The sequence below is a fragment of the Poecilia mexicana genome, unplaced genomic scaffold (assembly GCF_051168715.1).
Source record: "Poecilia mexicana isolate PSO_F unplaced genomic scaffold, ASM5116871v1 scaffold_2, whole genome shotgun sequence".
Lineage (NCBI taxonomy): Eukaryota > Metazoa > Chordata > Actinopteri > Cyprinodontiformes > Poeciliidae > Poecilia > Poecilia mexicana.
Window position 1 is genome coordinate 4,422,501 of NW_028263371.1, and position 23,092 is coordinate 4,445,592.

Consider the following 23,092-nt stretch of genomic DNA (forward strand, 5'->3'; position numbering starts at 1 on the left):
TGGGATTACTAGAATTGAATTATCTGGGTGAGGATGAATGTGCAGATATTACCCTGTAATCCCTTCATTTGAAGTCTTTTTGTCTTATCAAAGTGCTAGAGGTAGTCCCATGTATGTTAGCTGACAAATTAGGAAGCCATTTTTTAAAGATCAGCCACCTGCTTTGCTTAAAGGGGCAGTGTTATGTAAAATTGACCTTTTTGAGCTGTACATCATATTATAATGATATCCTTTAATCAAAGACATTGCTGGAGCGTTGCTTTGATTCTTTCATACATGTTTTAGAAAATCCTTTAACCTTCCGTGGCAACTATTCAGCTGTTCAAAATGCTGGGTTAAACCTAGCTCTGCCTTCAAGACGAAGCTCCTCCTCTGATCCTCACAGAACTCCCCTCCCCGCAAATCCCCCACTCAGCTCCTTCAGACTAGCCAGCAGCAATTAGGAAACACCTGATGGAACTGAGCATCTGCTGAGCTCATTATAGGAGACGCTTCTCGGTACAGCAAGAAGTAGCTACACCGAGGAGGTTTAATAGAGGAGTGATGTGAGAACTTCCTGAAGGCGGAGGTTCAGAAAGAGCAGACGTTTCTTAAAGAGACAGAGGCCCAATTCAAAGGCGTTAAAGTACAAAGTCAAATTTCTTTTCATTTATTTGATATAGCATTTTTATGACAAGTGAAGTTAACATAGCTACTTGACTGTGCTATAAAATGGCACCATGTATCTGGGAAACACAAAGTACTGCCCCTTTAAGCGCACTAAGCTGCTGACAGAGGAGGCACGTTTGTGAGCAGCAGAGTTTCTGTCTGATGGTAAAAGTACGAAGCGTCACAGACTTAACACTCATGTTGTAATCCAGCAGGAAGACTGGATTACGAAGAAACTTTCTGACAGATATAGCTTAGTAAGCAACAATTTCCAACCGGCAGGTAGCTCAGATGTTATCTCCTCTGAGGAATCCCTCTCCCGTGGAGGCTGTGTGCGAAGGGAGCAGATGTGTAAACATAAATGTCTGCACTGCCTAATCTCTAAAGGCACAGACGGATAAATCCGCTTCCCAAATTTAAGCCAACTGGTTCATAAAACTGTGTCATAATGTCAAACACGTCAGCTTATGTTTGGCTCTTAATGATTCTGATAAGTTATTTAAGAAGCTATTACTAAGTGTGTTTAGCCATGTGTAGTAGGAAGTGTGTGCGACTAAAAATAAAAGGGCCTGTCCAGCTACTTGTTAAAGAACCGCCACAACTAAAAAACTAAAATAAAATTAATACAAATTCCTTTTAAAGCTGTTAATTTTTTTTAAACGCAGAATGTTCTGAAACTCTCCTGCGCTGGAATTTGAAAGACTTCTCTCTCTATTTAGCGCTTTCTTCCACCCTTGGACAAAACAGCTCCTTGTTCTATGCTTCACTTCGTTCAGTGTCTGGGCTCTTAGCTCTTGAGAAACGATTGCTTCCTGGAGGCGTGGGCTCTGTTGAAGTTTTAAATTTTACCCAGTCGCTAACATTTGGCTGCGACATACGCAGTGCGCCAGTGCTTTGCTATGAAAAACGTTAACCACTACCATCCTCCACTGCGAAGAAAGAAGTGGTAAGCCAAACCAAATGGCTGCTAACGTTGATTCAGTATTTGGAAGCGTGGCTGCAGCGGACCGATCGACTTTGTTCACTTCCTCCGCTGCCATACTAAGACATTACAGTATCACAATACTATTTCCAGTCAGAAGAAACACTTTGATAAAATTAAGATTACCTTAAACCTCAATCTGCCACAAGTATGAATAAGTTTGGACTTATGTCTAAGTAACATTAAATGAGGAATTCACCAGGCTAGCAGCTTAAACAGCGTTTTTAGGAGTGTCAGCAGCAATTACAATTGTTCTCTTTGTGTACCGTCTTCAGATTAAAGATCACTACTTTGAGATTTGCAGTAAGTCAAGTCCATCGTCATCCCTGTCAGAGATAAGCTCAAAAGCTTCCAGTTATTGAAACAGTCAGAGGGATGTGACATTTGGGTGATGTTTCAGTCATCATTTTTGATCAATTATTTTATGTAGAAGATGAACAGTTCCAAACTTAGACCAAACTTACAATTTGTTTTATTAGTTTTAGCTTCCATACTTACTCCGCTCTTTTCTCGTTAACTTTTTCTGTCAGTTCTGAATCAGTTCTGAACGCTTACGATGCTCTGGTTAGCACGATGCTAATGATGCTCAGGATAAATGTCGCTAAGATTTCTTTTTTTAATTGTTGATGGTGATGATGCTGTTTCTGCTGCTTCTGTGATCGTTGTTAATGTTTTGGTACACATATAATAACTGCTGGGTGACCTGGCTATGTGGTGTTGGACAAGGAGGACCTAAAAAGCATTTTTAAGCTTTAATGTTACACCAAAATCCCCAAAATACGTACCAGAGATGAGTGTCTACAATATTGAAGCTAAGTAAGGGCTTTTTAAGAGGAGTTACCGTCCAAAGTGGAAGTTACAAATGTATGAGTCATTGCTGCTTAGCAGAATTTGAGTTTTGCAACTCTGCTTTAAGCTAAAAACAATGTTCTTATCAAACTAAGAAGGCATGTAGCAATAATTTTTTTGTATCATCTGCTTCCAGTGCTGTATAACGTGTATCAATGTTAGTGGAAGAGATAGAAGAGCAAACGAAAGAAACGGAGCAATTGTAGCAAATCCCCGGGAGGCCAAGGCAAACGCTCAGATAAGGTGAAGTTAGGAGGACAAGAATATGAGTCAGTCTGAGCAACAAAGCGGCACATTCACCGTTTACCCTTGTTGACGCAGGTTTGAGGCATTCATTTTTCATCTTCTGCTGTGTGAGATGTAGACGTCAGCGAGTAGGCTGCCATTGACCGTTTTGCAAGGGGAATGTAGAAATAGATGGGAAAGGAAGAGAAGCTGCATGTTTGAGGGTTGGGCTCACATATGGAGAAATAATGACTGAGCGGAAGGATTACCTTGCACCTTGCAGTACAGAATATCACCTGGGAAAGTAGCCCAGTGCTTATGGAGCAAATAAAAACAAGCATGCCTGCACCCTCAAAAGAAAAAGAAAAACCGCCGCAGCTCCTCCAGAAAGAAACGGCCACTTGACCTCACAGTACCGCGCTCTGAAATGGTACGTATGTGTTTACGTGCTTTGTTTGTCCGCTCGCTATGCCGGATCTCCCTGGAATTCCTCCCACTTGATTGCACTGTTTATTCTTCGCATATCCCCAGACTCCTGCCCACCAGCAGGCCGCAGCCAGGAGGAAACCCTCAACGGCAGCTCGGTGCTTTGCACTCCTCTGCCAACGGTACGCATACGCAGGGATCAGAGCCACAGAGCTGCTTCTGGAGTTTGACATACGGATGTCACACTTCTGTATTCGAGGCATACGTTAGAACATCTGTGTCCAAACTATTTGTCACATGGGCCAAAATTGTTGAGTCAAAAGTAGTGATGGACCAAAATTTAAAAAAAAGAAACCCAATCTCAAATTAGGCAAATGAAGTAGCCCCCTTTTTTGAATTTTTTTTTTTTTTCTGAAATATAAATATTTATTGTAGTTCCAAAGCTTAAAAAAATTTTTTATGATGGTGTGTTAGAGCCATTGTAGAGAATAAAAAAATAAATAAAAAAGTATATTTCCACCAAAAAAACTCAGAAATTGATATTCATCTCAGAAATTTTCTAGAAAAATGACAAAAATGTTGGTGTGAAAACAAAATGTATCGCCTCTTGCCTAAAGATGGATGTGTTGTCCTTCCTCAGCTGCTGCTACAGCAGAAACAATTCCTTCTGAAAGAGTTAGAATTACAGGACTACAATGTCAGCCTGTTCACACCTACAGCAAAAGACAAACCGTTGGTCTGTTGCCTGATCAATCATCTAAAGAAATAACACATTTCCTGGTGGTGAAAGGGCAGCTACTAAGGACTCTGCTCTGCTACAGCAGTAGCATTACTGTAAGGAAATTGAGAGAGCCCACACATAAATCTTTAAAACGTAACAAAGTTTGAATTTACTGTATCAGTGATGTTTCCTTTTTATACTCTTATCACTGTTATCTTGTAGCTAGTTATTTTTTCATTTTCTGTTTTATTTTAGCTTAAAATACTCAACAGATTACAACATGCGGCCATGAATAAATGCTGGGTTTGGTTTAGTATTTTTTGGTCTAGAGACGGCAGTAAAATGAAACCGCATAGACTGAATCAGAATGTAAACCGCACCGCAGTAGAAAGTAATGGATTTGCTTGTTAGATTTATAAAAATATCTTGGGGATCTGACTTGATATATTCGCACAATTTCAAATGCTTCACGTCTTTCTCCTCTGCGACACTGACACACTTCAGAGAGATGAGCTGCCACTCTGAGATCACTGCCTCACTTCAAACATCCTGGACCTGCACTCAAGGCCTCCACATTAACATATTTTAAAAGACTGAGATATTTTACTTATTACAAACAGATGTATTATAAACTAAAGATAACCTTTTGCTATTTCTTTAAAGTATTGGACTTTGCCATAAACTCCTCAACCTTGTTGATGTTATTTTATTCAGCCTGTTTTTCAGAAGTTTCGCTTTTGACATACAAGTTGCATAAAATGTGGTAAGGTTGTGTAATTTCAGGGGAAGATTTTATCTTTCAGTGTTTTTCTTCTAGTTCTCTTCTGGATCAGCAACTTTGGATCTAAACAGACCATTGTGGGCACGCCAGCCGTTTTTTTTTTTTTTCTGGCAACCAGATTCAAAAATACATCTGGATTCTAATTTTTCAGGTCATGATGTTGAAATTATGTGTTTCATGTTTTTTTTTTACCTAAATTTAATTTTACTGTAAATTTAAAATGTCCACTTACTAAAAGTTGGCAACAATTCAAGTTTTTGATAACTTTTATTGACACTGCCAAAGAAAGTATGACAGAGTATTAGGGCCACAATAAAAAATAAAAAGCATTAAATTACAAGAATAAAGTCATAATATTATAAGAATAAACTTGTACTTGAATAAAGTCAAAATAATACAAATTTAATAAAAAACCCTCAGTATTGTAAGACGTGCACTAGCATACTTGGTGTGCTAATAACACTCATAAAAGAATGGAAGAACTTGATTGATACAAAATATTTCTATCTTTAAAAGACTACATTTTGTGTCAAATGGATGCAAGTGGACAAACTTATTTACAAAGAATCAACAGTGTTGCTAATTTTGACACTTACATAACATCTCTTACCAAAAAAAAGTGTCCAACAAACGCAGAGAACAAAATAGAATATGAATATATTTATTGATCCTAAAGGGGAAATTGCTTATTTTCTGACCAGCTGCTCCATCCAAAGTGTTACATATTGGTAAATGCAACCATAATCAATATAAAATTTAAAACAGAAAAATAATTAGCTGGTTTTGTTCTTTTCACTTCTTGGACATGTATACATAGCAAAAGTACACAGATTACATAATAATTCTAAAGATTAAAATGAGAATTCCTAGCTTATTGAAAGCAGCTTAACTTTATCATCTTGTTATAAATATGTACATACTGGAGAAATATGGACAAATTTAACCTTTGGCTGCTGCTGTTGTGCCACAAAGTGACTCTTCCGACTTTGCGCCGTCAGCATTCTGCTCAGTCTCAAGTTTCCACCATAACAATGCATCCTATTTAAGAGCAGCTCCGCTTCCTGCCTCATTGTCAAATAATGATCATATTGTGTTTCTGTTTGAGGGCTCAGCCCAGCGGGATGAGCATTGTTCTGTAAAGAATGCATAAGAAGACGCCAGTCCCTCTGGGATGATATCTTGGTTGTAGACAGATTAAAGACAACGCAGGGGCTTTAATCGCTGACAGATTGGGAGGACAGCGAAGAGTGACAACGATCAGGTGTGGATTGGGACTTGGTGTGTGTTTGCAGGAACTAGGTCGCATCAAGTAGACACAGCTAAAAGCTAATCGCTAATCACTATATCAGCAGGGCATTTCCTGTCTCACCCTGTGAATGGATCCTTTACTGAACCAACACCGAAGAAAACTTGTCACCTACAGCAATAGATTATGACTGAGTAAAATAATACGATGCTGCAGGAAAAAACCTATTGTTTGATTTTTCTCTGCTGACATTAGAGACATGTCTTTAATTTCACCTAACAATTGTGTTTGTTCAAACCGTGACACCTGGCATTTTAAGATCAATATTTTATGTAAAGCTTTTTTAATAGTTCTTACGACAAAAGTCAAGCTTAACACACAGCTAAAATTAAGTTTTAGTTGTACCAAAAAATTAGATTGCTTTCTCATGATTAAGCTAAAATGTGCACTCAAACACAAACTAAAAAATGTACTGAAAATACTGAAAATCAATAAATAAATAATACATAAAATTTGTACTGACACTGAGACGCTTTAGAAGGAAAAGAAAAATGCACGTAAAACCATTATATGTTGTTTTGTAATTATGCTAACATTTTTTAATAAATAAAGTGTAAAATTAGTGACTCTTAAAAATGAGTAACTTCTTTATTGTTTAATATAAAATACATTCTCTTAAAAGCTGTTTAAATATTCCACAGAATGACGTTTTAATTGACTCCAGTGATGTTTGGTTTTTGTTATTTTGTTTTCCTTATAAGGCTAGCGTCCTGTTGTCTGTCATGTAAGAGTGTTTAAAGCAGCCACCCCTTTTTAGGGCTTTAATATTTGTTACCAGCAAACATGAAGCTGGCAAAAATGTTACAGGCATTTGGTCACAGGCCAGGGAATTAAACGAAATCTAATCAGCTAAGGTACATTTAGTCGAGTTAAGCCTTGTGGGGATCATTATTGTCTGAACCAGTCGATAGTTAGAGAAATACTGCAGCTGTAAATGTTTCACTGCAGCCAGTTTAGTCATAAAGTGAGCATAAAAGCATTTCACTTGCAACCTTTGGGAAATATCACACACTCTACACTTATTAGCATGGCTAATAAAAATGAATAAGAAGCCTTAGAACAAAGGTGTTTCAGCTACAGTTGCATAACCTGACGTGGAAGATTTCTGAAAAGTAAAATTTTTCATTTAAGTGTATTTATGCTGTGGGTGAAAAAAAATCAATAATTTCTGTAAAATAAATGGGAAACAATAGAAAACATTTTATTAAAGTAAGGCATTGTGTTGATCATTATAAGTCAGGGAATGACTAAACTCACAGGCAGTGGTGGGCACACTTTCCCTGATACGCTAACGTGCTATTAGCAAAGCTAGTTTTTCGGTTAGCGCTTTAGCACACTTAGCTTCCCCTAAATTAATTTTCCAAGATAAATTCTAAAGCACTAACTTACTTGTCTGTTTTGTAATCTTTCACTCAAATAAAGTTTGACATCTGTGATGAGGTTTTGATTATCTTCAGTTATCTAGACGTTTATGTTCATGCTCTTATCTTGAAATGAAGAATGGCATCCTTGGGTCGCCAAGTAACCATAGCAACAACAAGTGATATTTAGACCCCTGGCCATGAATTTACCAGGCGTGCTAATAATTGCCTGGGATGCTGCATTTATATGAAGTTTTAGAAATGAGTTGAGCCTTGACCCTTTCCCTCACAGGAGCCTTTTTATTGATCATATCTGCTCTCGCCATGAAGAATTTACAACACCCACCAACATGCTTTTTACATTTATAGCTGAGATAAGATAAGTTATTGTTGTTTTTGTGGAATTCCTGAAGCGGTATTCAGTTTTATGTTTATAAAAAAAAAAACAGCAACTCCCCGTGGTCACTCTGTGTAACAATCGCCTGCAGTGACATTTAATCATCATGAGGATTATGTAGAGATGGTGTGTGACTGAGGATGAGTTGTGTGCTTCCCGCCCATTCTGAGGGGAACAGCACTTCTTTAACCCACAGGTTGTTGGATTGAATGAGCCCTGTTGTTTTCCAGCAGCACTGTCCTGGCGGTGCACATTCTCATACACACACTGCATGCATCCAGACACACACACATAATGAAGGGCGCTGTAGAGGAATTAATGGAAAGTCTTGTTTTCTAGTAAGTGTTGCATATTTATGCTGTTTGAGCTCGTTGTGTTTGCTGGAAAAAAACAAATCTTCGGCAGAGATGTTGGTAATTATGATGTCTTCATTTTTGAACAGCGTGGAGATCAAATGAAAACGTAGCCTGCTGCTAATATTTTTCTGTCGGTGTTCCCGGTGGAATGGAAAATAAAAAAAACTAAACTAAATATTCTTTGTTGTTTTTGTTTTGGTGCAGCACTATTTTACTTTTCGTCTCGGTTCTTTGCTTCTCTAACCCTATTTGTGATTCGATTTTATGGTTAATTTTCGATGTGCCGCTGAGTGTGTTCTACTGTTTACCTGCTGCTAATGTCCAGCGTTATTATAGGAGGCGAATTATTGCTATGGTGATGCGGTGCAAAGATAGCTGCTGGCTTTGTTGTTGGCTGCAGGCGTTGGATGAGGTTAAATTATCTTTGCAAAACAGATCAAGCTCATTTAGACTGGAGTACAACTTATTACCTTTTGTTTTAGACCTGGACTTGTTTTTCTTTTAATTTTTTACCTTTATTTATGCAGGTTGTCTCATTGAGATCCAAGATCGCTCAAGAGACCTGTTTAGATGAAACAAACATACAGAAAACTTTGACTGGGCCATTTAGCACATAGTATATGCTGTGATCTAAACCGTATCATAGTAATTTTGCCTGCATGTGTAAAGTCAATACTTTGCGCTTTGGACTTGTTTAAATACAGACGATTTCCAATAGCTGTGTTTCCATTGACCATAAAATTGAGCCAATCGAAATTACAAAAAAATAAACAAATAAATGGAAAATGGAAGCATGGCAGTTTGGAAAAACACACAACAAAAAGTGCAACAAACAAAAGTTATTGTGATAAGTTGAGGCTGTTGTCAGACAATATGGAACTGGCTCCACCAGATCTTGTACAGTGTTGCACAGTTCATAAAGGTTGTGTGTCATTCAGCATGTAAACATAGGTCTCCTGTAAACTCGCTGGCAAGAATTTCTCCAAATCGCTGCATAAGTAGCTGCTCCCAACTACAAGTGATTTGTCTCTCCAACACCTGAATAAGACGCCAATGATTGGCTGAGTTATGACTATATCTCATGTAATGGTTTACATCCGTCACTGCCATGACTTTTAACGTCTTATCGCGTGAACAAGTTTATTCACGTGTGATTTTCATTTTCACGTCTTATTTCATGGAAACACCGCAATTGTGAATTTTTTATATATTTTTTTTTTACATTAGCACAGTATTGACAGAGATATGTGGTCATTTGTAATAGAAACACAGTTATTGTCCCCTGTCGCTCTGCTGTGTGTGAGAGAGGGTTGACTGACAGACCACGCTCACCAGGTCACATCTGCACAGGCACGGTTAGCAATAGTCAACCCATCGTTATGAAGTAAGCGACTTTTCAGATGAAGAAAATGGTTTCAGCCAAAATTGAAATTGGCAGCCCAGCCTTTTAAAAATATCGCCTGTCTGTGATCGTCCAGAAAACTGCATCGATGCATCACTACTGTATCGTTTTCTGACCTAACCCTGCTTTAATCTTCTCCACAACGATTTTCCTGACCTGTCTGCTGTGCTAGCTGGTCTTCATGAGGACCTTTGTTCACTAATGTTCTCTAACAAAACATCTGATGCCTTCACAAAACAAGCTGTAGCTACACTGAAGCTAAATTACACACAGTTGGGCTCTGGTTACTAATTAGGGCATTCGGTTGCTCTGGATTGGATTTATCAAAGTACAAATACGCAGCACAACTTTTAAATTTCTATTTCCTAGTTATGGATCACTTTGTGTTTATCCTCCACATAAAAATCCCAGTGAAGTTTGCGGCTCTAATGTGAAAACAATTGGTGGAAAATTTCAATATGAATACTTTTGTAAAGCAGTGTAAGTAAGACGCTTAAGCTTTGGTTACAGAAATTAATATTACGTTCGCCACACATACACACTGTGGTAATTCAATTTCAGCGACTCACACACACACACACACACACACACACACCACATATAACAAAAGCTCCCTCTCTCCCCTCCGGTGTCCTATAGCACTCTTGGTGGATATACAGCCCACAGCTATACACTATTTGAATATAAATCAGTTTGTTGGAAAAAGATAGAGCCTGAAAAAAAATGTTCCCGCCGACTGTGTCAAAACCAATAAATTACACCCAAAATCATTCTGCTCTCATTTCACTTGACAAATGCCTGGTTGTTACGGCGAGCCCCGCAGGCAGGGCTGAAGTACGGTTGCTATATGTTGCAGCGTGCTCCGCCAGAGTCAGTCATTGGGTTTTTGAATATGATAATCAGTCAAGCTAAATCAGCTACTCGCTTTTGTTTACTTGGGCAGCACAGAAATAATTTCTTATCTGACAATCGGACCGTTTTGAGAGAAAAATATCCCGTGAACTCCTGTATGACTGTTGGAAGTGGGGAATATTTATTCTTCCACGCTTTGCTCTCTTTCGTGCATTTTGCTCCCAGAAACAAGTGTTAGTGAAACATTTATCCTCCTTCTTGTCAGGGTTCTTATGATCACAAGGTCGTGCCTGTAATCAGTAGTCCACTCACCTATTGTAATTCACACACACTGTAAAATTTTGCAAATTCGGAATTACGGAAATAAATTTGTTGAAAACACACCAATTGCTGAAAAACTCAAGTACTTCAGAAGGGTTTTTGTGTTTGGATGAGGTGGTTGCATCAAAATTAGTGTATTTTGCAAAACCACAAAGGAAAAAAGTTTTGCGACACATAAGTCACGACACCGACAACTGGATGTTGGAAGGATGAAGAAGACGACAGGAGGTAGTTGGAGGATGATGGTATGGCATGTTCTTTTAGTCATGGACAAACTTAATTACTCAGGTGTGATTTCAATTGTGTTTTTATTTAATGGAAACACCACAATTGCGAATTTGTGTTATTTCAACAATAGTGGAATATCAAAGTTTTGCACACAATTGAAATGGAAACGCAACTACACATGCAGTGCAGGTTGTTCTTAATGGTGTCGAAAGGTTAGTTATATATGCATAATATGAGTAAATGTCTGTCAGGGGCCATAACAACAATATTAATATCGGATATTGATATTGGGCCAAATTTTCATATCAGTGTATCTAGGATTCAGTAATCATACAATATGATATACCCTCAGACCGTCAATTCCCAAAACCACACAGACACAAAAAAGAAACCTTGTAAAAGCGCACATGGATGTCATCTCTTAAGACTGTGGAAGGGTTATAAAAGGCATTTAGAAGCATTTGTACTCAAATATTTGCAAAGTTCAGCTACTTGCAGGCCTCTGTGGTCCCTAGCCCTGCAAACACCGGAGAGCCATTGTATTTTTCTTTGCTCGTGTAAATGTGCCTGCATATGTACTGGAATGTCCATACTTTGCTCTTTTACTCTCTGATGACAGCTGAATTTAGAAAAAAGAGCGCACTGTTTCAGGAGCACAATGCAGCATTTCAGTGAAGAAGAGGGAGGCTTTGTGTGAATCTAAATTATCTTTTTTTTTTTTTAAACCCAGCATACACCCACGCATTTGTGCATAAACACTTTAACAGCACTGGTCGCTTGACCACGTCTCCTGATTCAGGGTTTTATTGACAGTTTTTGTGTCCCTTTAATTGAAAAGTTTCTCCGCTGTGTATTAAAACAGGGTCACTGAGTGACATATTGACAAACTGCGATAACAATGGCAACGGGGTTGCTCTTTCACACTTCTTAAACAAAGAGTAACCCCATACCGCCACACTGAACAGCACTCCATCTCCGTCAACGTCCATCTCCATTCACACCATCGACTCGTCTCTAAAGTCTGCTTTTTACCGCCACGTTTAGCTCTTCTCACTAAGATCTGTCCGAGGTCAAAGTTATTTGGTGTTCCATCTTCAACGATGCAGGCCTGAGCTTTTTATCCTGCGTTTCGTGAGAAAAAAAATCGAAACTGAAGTGATCCAGGAAATGAAGTTTATTCTCCGAATGCCAAAAATGTACGTGGTAAGCAATCCAAAGAACAGGAAATGAGAAAGAGAACTGTGGAGTCCTGACTCAGGTTGCAAACTTAATCTATCAGGTTTGTAAAGCACTCACACTCTGTTCATTAGGTCTGTAAATCTACAGCAGTGATTATAGACGAACTCTTTCAGCCTACCTAAGAAGAAGATGAATATTGTCACCCGATGTATGCGTGTTGTAGTTTCTGTTTATAGATGACCCAAGTCTGATAATTGGACAGATTTAGCAGCGTTGACATGGGTTTACTTAGACTTTACTGCTTTGTTAGATCTACTACCCCATAAATACAATATCTGATGCGGGGATGTATCTGGACGTGTAAAAAAGCGATAATGTTTTAAAACAGTTGTTCTTAAAAGGAAGAGCATTTTCTACGCCTCCTTATTGGACAAAACTGAAACGATACGTTTTACTTTAGTCATAGTATCCAAAATAAATCTTTTTTTTTATTTTTTGTTTTTTTATTTCTATGCCTTGTTTTAGGTAGAGTGTTTACAAATATGATGCAACACAGAGGTCTTCGTTGATTGTGTAATTTGGAAAAATAGGCCGGGGTATTCCATGCAATAAATAAGATTATTTTGTCAGAACAACACACCCTCTTCCCTCAAACCCCACTTCTCTCATCAGGGGTCTTGCCCCACACATTAAAAACCCCGGCTGTAAAGAGTCTTTATTGATAGATATAGAAGCTCAGGAGCATCTCCAGCGATAGGCCTCAGATGTAACCACGGCCCACATCATTACTGGTTGTGCTGTATAATTAGCTGCCTGCAGGCTATCTCTCCTCACACATATTCCCACAGAGACAGCCACTGTGGCCCGATGGGAGCAATGCTCATTTGCTAATGTGTCAGTTTTGAGGGGAGAAAATCTTCCGCATATGCCCGGTCAGTCTGGTTTCGTGTCACTGTGGCATCAGTTCAACTTCTCGAAACAGTGCAGTGAATCGGATGCTTTCTAAAAACTGTATTAGGTCTGCATGCACAAATTGAACATGTATATTCATGTAATGCAGTAGTCCGGCTTTAATGGAACCTTAGTTTGTTTACCTAGGAAGTTCGGCTCGTTTGGGAAGGTGTGAAAGCAAACTCTGGTCTGCCTACATTCCTAGGTCTTGGTCCAGCTGAAGTGAATTCTCGTGCGATTCAAATACATATGAGGATATAAGCGACCTGGAGATCACTCCAAAAGCAGGAGCAGGGCATCTTGGGTAAATACAACCCAAAACAAACGCGAGCGTCTTTGCTAGCAAAAGAGAAAGCCAACATCCTCTAAAATCTAACGCCTCTCCATTTTTGTTTACATGTTGTGAAAAAGAAAGTTGGGTTCAGTGTCTCCTTCAGAGGTTTTCGTGCCGCTTCCTTCAGTGGTTCTTGGTGCAGTGCCACCACAGGCGAGGAGGGGGAACGACTTTTTCTATATTTGGTTGGTTTGACAAAGTGCAGCGTGAAAACAAACTGCATCAGCTGAAACCAATCAAACCAAGAAGTGAAAATGGCCTAAGATCTAACAAAGGATGCTTTGTGGTTTATCATTGGAGATTGCAGGATGTTGTTGCAAGAATTGTGAGTAAGATACAAAAATGCTTGTTTTGCACAATACCAGGAAAATGCAGAATGCTATTGCTGAAAATTGCACAGCTTAATTTTTCTGGCTGTTTCTTCACTATTGCATAATGCCCCTATCTAAAACATACAGAGTGCTTTGTCTTTGCCATATTGTGCACACTGATATCGATGATTGCGATTTGATATACTGCGTAGCTCTGACTAATCTTTATCAGTGCAGACAAAGAGTCTGCATAGCTTAGCTTGACATAATGTAACGTTATTGCAAATTTTCTTAAGCTTTGTTTTTTCATAAAACACTTGAAAACACGGAGGATGAATAAACAATAACCTGAAAAAATACTTCTTAAAATCTTTAGGCTTCTGTGGTTGACTTAATCTGTTCTTTCAACTCCTTTTCCCGAGTGCTGATCCAACTACTAAAATGATAAAGGCATTTTCATACTCTGTTGCTTCTGTGTCAGCATCTTTTGTCTGTGGTGGTTCTGGGTTGTTTCTGTACATTAGCATAGCTTACTTACTGCATTCAGATAAACTCGCCCTTCTTCTACATAATTCCTACAAATCTGCTGGACCTCCAGAGAGCTCTGACCAAGATTGTTATCAAGAGTGAATTCAGCTCATGTGAGACTGCTGAGAAATGTTTCACATTTATTGTCACCGGAAAACAAACGTAAAAAGCTTGACATACATGACTGTGAGAGTGCCTAATCCAATTTAAATGTGTTTCACTTAAGTTTTGCTGAAATAGATGACCATTTTGATGATATTCTGGTTAAATGAGATATACCTGTATAGGATGAGAATTGGCAACAAATCACATCCATATTCCGTCTATATTTAAAGTGCCTGTTGGTTTTGTCTGATTTCCCTGACATGGCTCGTTGTCTAAGTGTTTGCCAGTTCTGAAGTAAACTTTCCCAGTGTCTCACACACGCCAGTGACTCTGTTTTATTTTCCTATCTGATGCAAAACACAGCGAGACACTTTCAGCTTTTGTTGCGGTTCGTTTGATAGCTTTTGTATTCAAACGCAGACTAGGAAACAATTTGGTTATTCCCTCTCCTTCACCATTGATCTGGAACAGTCTGACCACTGCTGTGTTTTCCTGTAGTCTACGGTGGAGCTCAGGGGCAAAAACTGCAAATGAGTGTAAACACCAGCAAATCCGGTCTGGGTTAAAGCAGGACACGAGGCTTATGTTTTGGTTTCTTTTTATTTTAAATGTATTCTTATACTTTTTCTGGTTTGTTAATAATTAATATCCATCTTTTGTCCTTTGCGACATCAAAATATTGTGTGAGGGATTTTTTTATGTTGTGTTTTTCAAACTTTGTTAAAGAAATGAAGAGAAATATTTGAGGGAGATGATATCAGGAGAGATGGGAATTGGGAATAAATGACAGGGGAAGGTTAAAAATGTTGGCAGGTTTGTTAGTTCGCCTCTGTGAAACTTAGCATAAACATTGGAGTGGAGAGGAGGCCAGGAAATGGCCCTGGGTTGTTTAGACTCTCAGGTTGTCTGGATATGCTAGCATGCTGCTTTTTTTTCTTTTCCTTTCAGTTTTCTTTTTCCTCTTCCTCTGTGACCTTTCCGGTTTGTACTGTAAACAAAGACAGATTGGCCGACATGAGCACAGAGACAGATTTCAGTCGACTTCCTGAGCTTGCTAAATGTTCATGTTTCCACCAGCAAGGAAACATGAGCTCAGTGCAAAGCTTCAATCTAGGAAAAAAGTCAATGGCTACTGACTTTATGCTGCCTTTGACTAATTAGGGACCTACAAAAAAAATTATTGACAAAACTAAAAACTAAGAATGAAAGCAAGAAAGAAAGAAACTATGGAAATGGACAACTAGGCCTTTGAGGATAATAATTTTCACTGGACGTTAAATTGTCCCAGAAATTATCGCAAAAGATGATAATATTGTCATTTTGTGTCCATTTTCAATAGATATAACAATAATAGCAACATATTAATGCAAGCACATAGTCTCAAAGACCAAAAATAACATCTTCAGAACAATTAACACTGGAACTGGAAAAATAAAAACAGAACATCTGGAACAGTAACCAAAATGGATTATGAAGTCTCGGTGACCAAAATAGCGTTTCAAATAATAATAATAGTCGTTTAGCTTCGACAGGGAGAACAGGCCAAAGCGGCAGGTAGTGCAAGCTAACTACTTTGTGCTGCAAACGTTTGCAGCGTTTCTCAAAGTGCCGGCTTTTCTACGAGATCAAAGGGGCCGTCCCTTTAAGAACCGTCATCCAAACGGAAATTATTGTGCTCATTTTCATTTATGGTGCAATTAATTGCTTTATTGATTATCTTGACAGGGTTAGTGACAACACCTGCTCCTCTCTGCTGTTCAAAGGTCCTAAGCTTCAATGTTAGTAAGTTAGCTCACTTACAGGTCCTTAATGTAAGGTTAACAGCTTTGTGTCATTTTTAAAAAGAATTATAAACACAATATTTGTAAAGTTGAAATTATTTCATGTTTTGTTTTGTTTTTTTCAACCTGTCTTAAATCAACATACATCTATTATTTACCTTTTTGTTCCACCACTCACAACCTTTGTCCTCATCAGTTTTATGGAGCCCATTACCATCAGCAACATCTGTGACAAACCCATAAAAGCTGCTTGATGGCACTGCAGAGCACTATTTGGTCCTGGCTGTCTGCTGACAAAAGCTTAGAATTTAACCACACTCCTTTAAAAGAAAATCTAGGCATTAAAGTACAGTTGCAACAGGATTTAAACACCAGAAATGGGAAAACAAAAAGGTTAAGAATATTAATAATGTCAGTGTGTGATGACTGAAAAATTTACATCAAAAGCAGGAAAACTGTAAATTTCAGAAGACGAGCATATTTAAGCGATTAGTAAACAGTTAGATTGAACTACTCCTCTTTGATGGAGTAAGTTTTGATCTTAGTTTCAGACACAGAGATGGTGTCTGTGTGCCACACCCAAAGGGAGAGCTGCTTCCCGGAAACAGGTAATCTCCCGTTATGATGGCATTTTGCTCGACATTCACTGAATTTTTTAATTTGGGGAATGACTCGTAAACCTGGAAGTAAAGTGATCTTGTGAGCTGCTACAGGACAAAGAAGTCTTTTAAATAAGACAGAGCCTGTAGGGGTGTCAGCTTACACTAATTCACATTCAAAACTGGGAAAGATGCTTCAGAGAATTAAAGAGAGAGCGTAGTTTTCGTGAAATTGTATACTACACTGTGCTTTATTTTTTCTTTTTTAGTTCCTGTATTATCATATCTCTGCAGTAACATGCAGGAACATTTTTTTAATATTTTGTAGCAACACTTGAGTAAAGAAAGCGGAAGTTGAATTTTTGCTGCAGCTGTTTGCACACTTTGTGGTCACAATCAACTGTGTGACATGAAATATTCACCGTTGCTTCAAGCAGAACAAGAGAAAGTAGATAAAGCGTGACATTTGAATATGTCTGCATCATGTCTTAAGGGTTTTTATCCACTGTTGATTTTTAATGTGTCTGCATTTTGAATGCATTTGCAAAGCAAAGCAGAAGAAAAGATGCATAAAGAGCAAAATATTTATTTTCACATGACATATAATTCGATAATAGGCCCTGCAATGACAATATTCATGTCACCAGCAGCAGGAGAGATGCTGCATCTAAACACAAAGGCTGTTACGGGTCCCAGAATGCAGAAAAAAGTTCCTGCTGTCATTCCTGTGGATATATTGCCGTTATATGATATGATAAAAATGACTTTATGACGCTGCAACTTAAGGAATCAACAGTGTTTTGAATGGAGGCTGCTTTCTTGTCAGGATCTCGATTATTGTTCTTACAAGAGTCTCAGAGGTCAAAACGGGATTTTGCTTCACCGTGGACAACAATGTAATGAGGTTGAAATTACATCTTTATTTATCATATGGCTGCAGACATTTCCCCTCCCTCCTCTTTGTGTTTAAAATGAGCTAAATTGAATGGCAGGTCAAGTCTGTACACGAGAGGGTGTGGTGAAAATAAGCTTTGTGTTGCGGCATGATCTCAAGTAACAAACATTTTACAAAGTTTCTCAAACAGACATGTACTCGCGTGCAACTTGGAAGGTACCCATGAGAGTTTTTTTTTTGTGTGTGTTTTTTTTCTCTACTTGGACATCTTTCTCACAAACCCATAGTGTTGTCTAACGTCCTGACCTGTTCTTATCTCAGATACGTTAGCCCACCGATGCGAAAAGGGAACCTTGTTTTTGCCTTTGGCAATTGGAGTTGTTACAAACGTGTAACACTACCCGCTCTCAGCAGTCTGCCACTCTTCATCGGACACTGTCGCCCTCACACGAGCAGCAGCGATGGCAGATCAATCTGTCACTGTGCCTGGAAAGTTGCTCTCCGTTTGGGAGCGAAGCTGGGAGTAACAAACACAGAGCAGGAAACAGAGGAGGTCTTTGGTAAGTCTCTGTGTGTGTGTGTAGTGTAGGATGGAATGTGTTCTCTGGGGGTCATGTGAGGTCAGGTATATAACTGGTTCGTGTCAAAAAAAATGTGAAAGAAAACTTGCCCAGCATGATTTCTGACCAACAGCTGAACATGTTCACTTCAGCTCATCATTTGTTAGCTGACAACTCAGTAGAATCCTAAAAGAAAAACACATTTTAAAGTAATTTAATCATAATTATAACAGCGGAGTCACAAGAAAAAAGAAAGAAAAAAAAAAACAAGAAAATCCAAATCCCGCAGATGGCCGTTAATTAACACTTGTCCACTTTTGAAGTGGGAACCTTTGTGATCCTTTCATGGGGGCTTTCAGAGCTGCGTTTGGCCGCTCAAAAGTTTTCATAGAAATCAGCCGCTTAATTACAGGTAGCTGGCAACCAGTGAAAGGAGAGGAAAAAAGGGTGGAACAATCAAAGAATGAGCCGCAGGCGTGAAAATGCTTCCTGAATTCCAACTGAGTTTAGAAAAATATTATCAAACGCCGGGGAGATAATCAAATAATTGAATGTTTTCAGCTGTGGTGGTGTAGTGTACAGCGTTCTCGCTGGCTGCTCAGGAAAACAAGATGCTTTACATCATAGTAACCTGAAAATATAGTCATCTTTCCAAACCGATTATAGTCCAAGATCTAATTTATCTTTACTATAAAAATACTATATCCTCAACTGCTTTGTACTCGTCATAGTAGCCTTAAGTTTTCACTGTTTCTCAGGAATTTCTAATTGATGAATAACAGCTGAGTTCAGTTTCCTTTACAAAACTGTGAAGGGCTGAATTTTAAATCAGACACTACCATGAGGATCGTTGGTTGCCGTGGTAAACGTTCATATGTTATGATAGGGTTTGTAATTCACACAACAAGCAACAGGGAGGGCGGTACCCACTCCCTATTGCAAATAATAACATGTTACTAAGCAATAAAAATTTCATTGGAGGCAAATTTCCCAAACATTCATGGCACGTTGCGACAATGAGGCGCTCTCGGCAAGAAGAATATCTGCCATAGAAAAGTGGTTACTGGTCCGTATGGTGACTTTACGCCACACCAGTGCTACTTGTACCGATTTGTGTTTAAGTCTGATTGATAGCAGTAAAGCTGTAAATTCAACAAGTGCACTCTTTGGACTCGTTTACATGGAGACGAGCTTCAGTAACTCTTTCCATTAACCGTAAAATTGACCAAATTGAAATTATGCAAATGCAAAAACACTCCAATGGAATGGAAACACTTTTTCGCATCACGAGTCGTGACCTACTGGCAAAAAATGATGAAGATAATGACAGGAAATAGAACCACACACGTATCCGGTCCCTCTGATAAGGGGCTTGTCGCTCCAACGCCTGAGTTGGACGCCTAGTGAAACCGTAGCATTTTTGTTGCGGTCCAGCAACGTATTTACATGTGTTTGGCACTTTTCGAAACTCCCTCTGAAAAGTGTTTTGTTGGTTCATCAGAGACGGGTTACTGTTTTCTAAACGAGGTGGAAGCGAATGGTCGAAAGCATGAGCTCGTTTCGACTACATGCTAAAATGACAGCACCATCTAGTGCCCTGGCATGACAACTACAGCAAATTCCAGGTGTCTTGGCGGCGCCGTCTATACGTGGAGCTCCTCTCCAGTCAACATCTGAAATTACCGGCAGTTTCCAGACAGAGGTCTTGTGTAAACATAGTGTTATACACAATGATGCCGGTAGAGCCAGTTCAGAAATATAGAACGACAGATGTTCAGCCAATGACTTTTCTGTTTTTTTTCTCTATTTTCAAGCCTGAAGTAAAGGGAAAATTGTCTCATGTAAACGAAGAACCTTGTCCAACATAGAGTGCTTAAACTGATTTTAATCCATGTTTAAATAGCTGGAGGTGCGAGATAGCATGGGAGTGTGAGATTGCTGACCGGCAATCAAAGGGTTGATTGCTAATGGGAACTTTCTGAGAGAAGTCATAAAAGTTTTACATATCCTTGTCAGCATCTTCTTTTCTTACTTCATTTAAAACAAAATGTCCCTCTGTTGCCATTGCTTCCCTCACTCCTCCTCCTTCCCCTCTGTGTCCTCCGCTCTGTTTACATTCGTTTTTATGGGGGAGATTAGAGCCAGCAGGCTAATATTCCAGCTGCCAGAATCCCTTTAGAGTTGTTTAACTCAGATTAAATTTGTAATCACACAAGTGGAACTCAATTAACTTAGTTGGGTTTTTCCTAATGCCTCTTAGCGCTTACCACACCTCAAGACTTTGTTCTGGAAATAAAAGGTTGCTACTTTTTTGTGGCCCAAGGCAGAATAACTGTTTTTCTACATTACATTGCAACAAATGCCTAAATGAAAATATCAGACTAATGTTCATAATTATTTCTCATCTTTGTTGTTTTTTTTTCTCTTTGGTACCTCTAGAATTAGTATCTTTTGATTTAAAGTCCATTTTAAATTAAACCAACGTATAACAAATTGCAATAGGTTTAAAGTGACTGACCAGTGTTGGCAAATCTCAGTTGATCTTTGAAAACTCAGCACCACATCCTGTCTGGGATTTGGTGGCAGATTTTGCTGCTTCGTGAGGAATGTTAATTCAGGAGCTGCCAGGTATTACCAGTAACTTTTTAAGGTTTATTTTTTTAATTTTAGCTCCGTCGCCCCCTTTCTGGGTTTGTTTTCATAGAGCAGCTCGTGTTCCAGTTATGAGTTCTGCAAACACCGAAAACATTCAGTCAGCACGAAGCAGAAAGGTTGCAAGCAAAGGAGAGACGGAGAAACCCGAGTTACTCTGTGTGGCTTCAGAGATATGGAGTGAATTTTCTATTTTAATGGAGAAACTTTCCTCTGGTTTAAAGAGAAGTAAAATAGGCCCCACTTATTGAACTGGCAATACGTAGCATGTAAGCAGAGTGATGCAATTAACTGCCAATATGCAAGCTACTTAAACATTTAAATAAAAATTTAAATGGAAGATTTTTGTCAAAGTTATTGTTTTATATGCACAAATGGCCACTAATGGCCTTTTCTTCAGGTCGGTTCAGTTCAAATTAACTTTAGTTATTTTTAACTGTAGTCATTTTGCATGTTGCAATATGACTAAAGTTAATTTGAACAAGTGAAACTGAAAAAGCCTAGCAAAGGAACCCTACCACAAAAAAAACCCAGTTAACTGAATTAATGTAAATTATGCAGAAACAGACTTATAACTGGATTGTTTTTTTTGTTTGTTTCCTTTTTTGCTTGATGGGATGATAAGAAACTAAAAATTTGACCTTTTTGTGCTCAGTGAAGCGCCTCGTTAACGCTCTTCAGCGTGGAAGTTGTTGCCATGGAGACTAAGATGAAACTTTCGGTAGTTTTATTTTCATCAACAGGGAGTTTTGTAGGAAAATTAGATGAAGCGCAAAGGATCCTTCTACACAGGAAACTGCATTACTGTGGATTATTGTTGGTACTTCAAGGCTGCCGAAACAGGACGTTATTTCAGGAAGTTCAACACGGCACAGAGAAGATACTCACTTGCTCGGTTCATTGCAAGCACATGGCAGCAGTTGGAGAACTTTGTCGGATGGCGGAATGAAGCCAAGTTTTACTTTGACCTTGGAAAAAAAAATAAAGAACACGACAGTCTTAATGGCGATGCGGGGTAAGTTTACTCGTAGAATATATTTCTCCACCAAAACAATTCAAAGCACTTTAAATTATGAAAACATAAAAGAGCACAGCGCAGTGATGTCGCAAATAAAAATAGAGAGAAGTTGAACTAAAGACTAAAATGAATATCAGTTGGTATTATGAGTGAAAGACAACTCTAAACAAATGGCTTTTTAAATCAAATGGGTTTAAAAACAAACCCTCAGTGTTTCGGCATTTTTGTTGTTTTCTGAAAGTTTGTTCCATATTAGTCATAAATGAATGAAATGAAACAAAAGCAAATGTAACATTTTAAGGACTAAACATCTAATAGAGTGCAAAGCATAGAACTAGACTGAGTAAATCTGCCCTTATGGATTGGGTACATTGTCAACGATACCTGATGAAGAATTTATTTCAATATCGGGACTAGGGCTGAAACGATTCCTCGAATGATTCGAGTACCTCGATTACTAAAATTCCTCGAGGAAAATTTACCTGCCTCGAAGCTTCATTAATTTATGTTTTATTAGTTAGCGCACCGTGTTCCGGCCGGGACTTCATTTGCGTTGCGCGGAGCTCTCACTTCCGCCTCTGAGTTGTTGACAAAAGCTAAGTCTCAGCGGCATAAAGTCCAATCTTCAAGATTGGCCCGTGGGGATTTTATTGATTGATGATAATGCCCGACTTTTTATCGTTTTTGGGGAACCATTAAGCATCCTTAAAATGACTGGGGGATGCCTGGAGTACGGCAGCATTTCTCCTCCGGGGCTGCTGGTTGAAAGCGAACGGCGGGAAGAGCGCTGAGGTGAGCGGATAGCCTGAACAGGGCGGGCGGCTGAGTAGCTGATGCTTACCGTGTAAATGTAGCTTTACCGACGAACCACACAATAAATTTCATATCCCGGTCTGAAGAAACGGGTGGCGGAGCGCATCGTACATGGCTGGTAGATGAGTTTCTGAGTGTGACCAGTGAAGGTGTCGTAAATATCCCGTATTGCTTCCCCCCGTGTTCGTCCCCCGGTCTAACGGTTCGTCAGTCCGCTGGTCTATTTCCTCCCCTCCACCCCATGTTACGTTCGTTCATTTGCCCTCTCCTCCCACTCCAGGCGGCATTTCCCGTATTTTCAAACCCAAAGCGTGACAGGTTAGGTGGCAAGGTGAGTTTAATTAATCTATTAAACTCACTGAAGATGAATACATAAACTAAAAGCTGGATTGTAGACATTTTTATAAGCATATTTGTGAGCCTGCCTCTTTGTTATTAAATTCAATATAATTTCAGATTTTTCTATAACTTTTCTTCTGGTTAACTTAGAAAGTGAGCTATTATTGTTACA

General features: G+C 38.9%; 1 protein-coding gene across 5 annotated transcripts in view; it reads left to right on the forward strand.

The window, feature by feature from the left end:
- The window catches only part of mgat3b (beta-1,4-mannosyl-glycoprotein 4-beta-N-acetylglucosaminyltransferase b), a 66,065-nt gene that overhangs the window by 9,912 nt on the left and 33,061 nt on the right, over window positions 1-23,092 (forward strand). For 2 of the 5 annotated variants that reach the window (XM_088009215.1, XM_088009220.1), the window contains exon 1: window positions 17,410-18,098. The exons of the other annotated variants lie outside the window; for them this stretch is intronic. The gene's annotated coding sequence lies outside the window, so the exon portion shown is untranslated. Of the gene's footprint in view, window positions 1-17,409; window positions 18,099-23,092 lie in introns of those variants that run through there. 5 annotated transcript variants of the gene reach the window in all.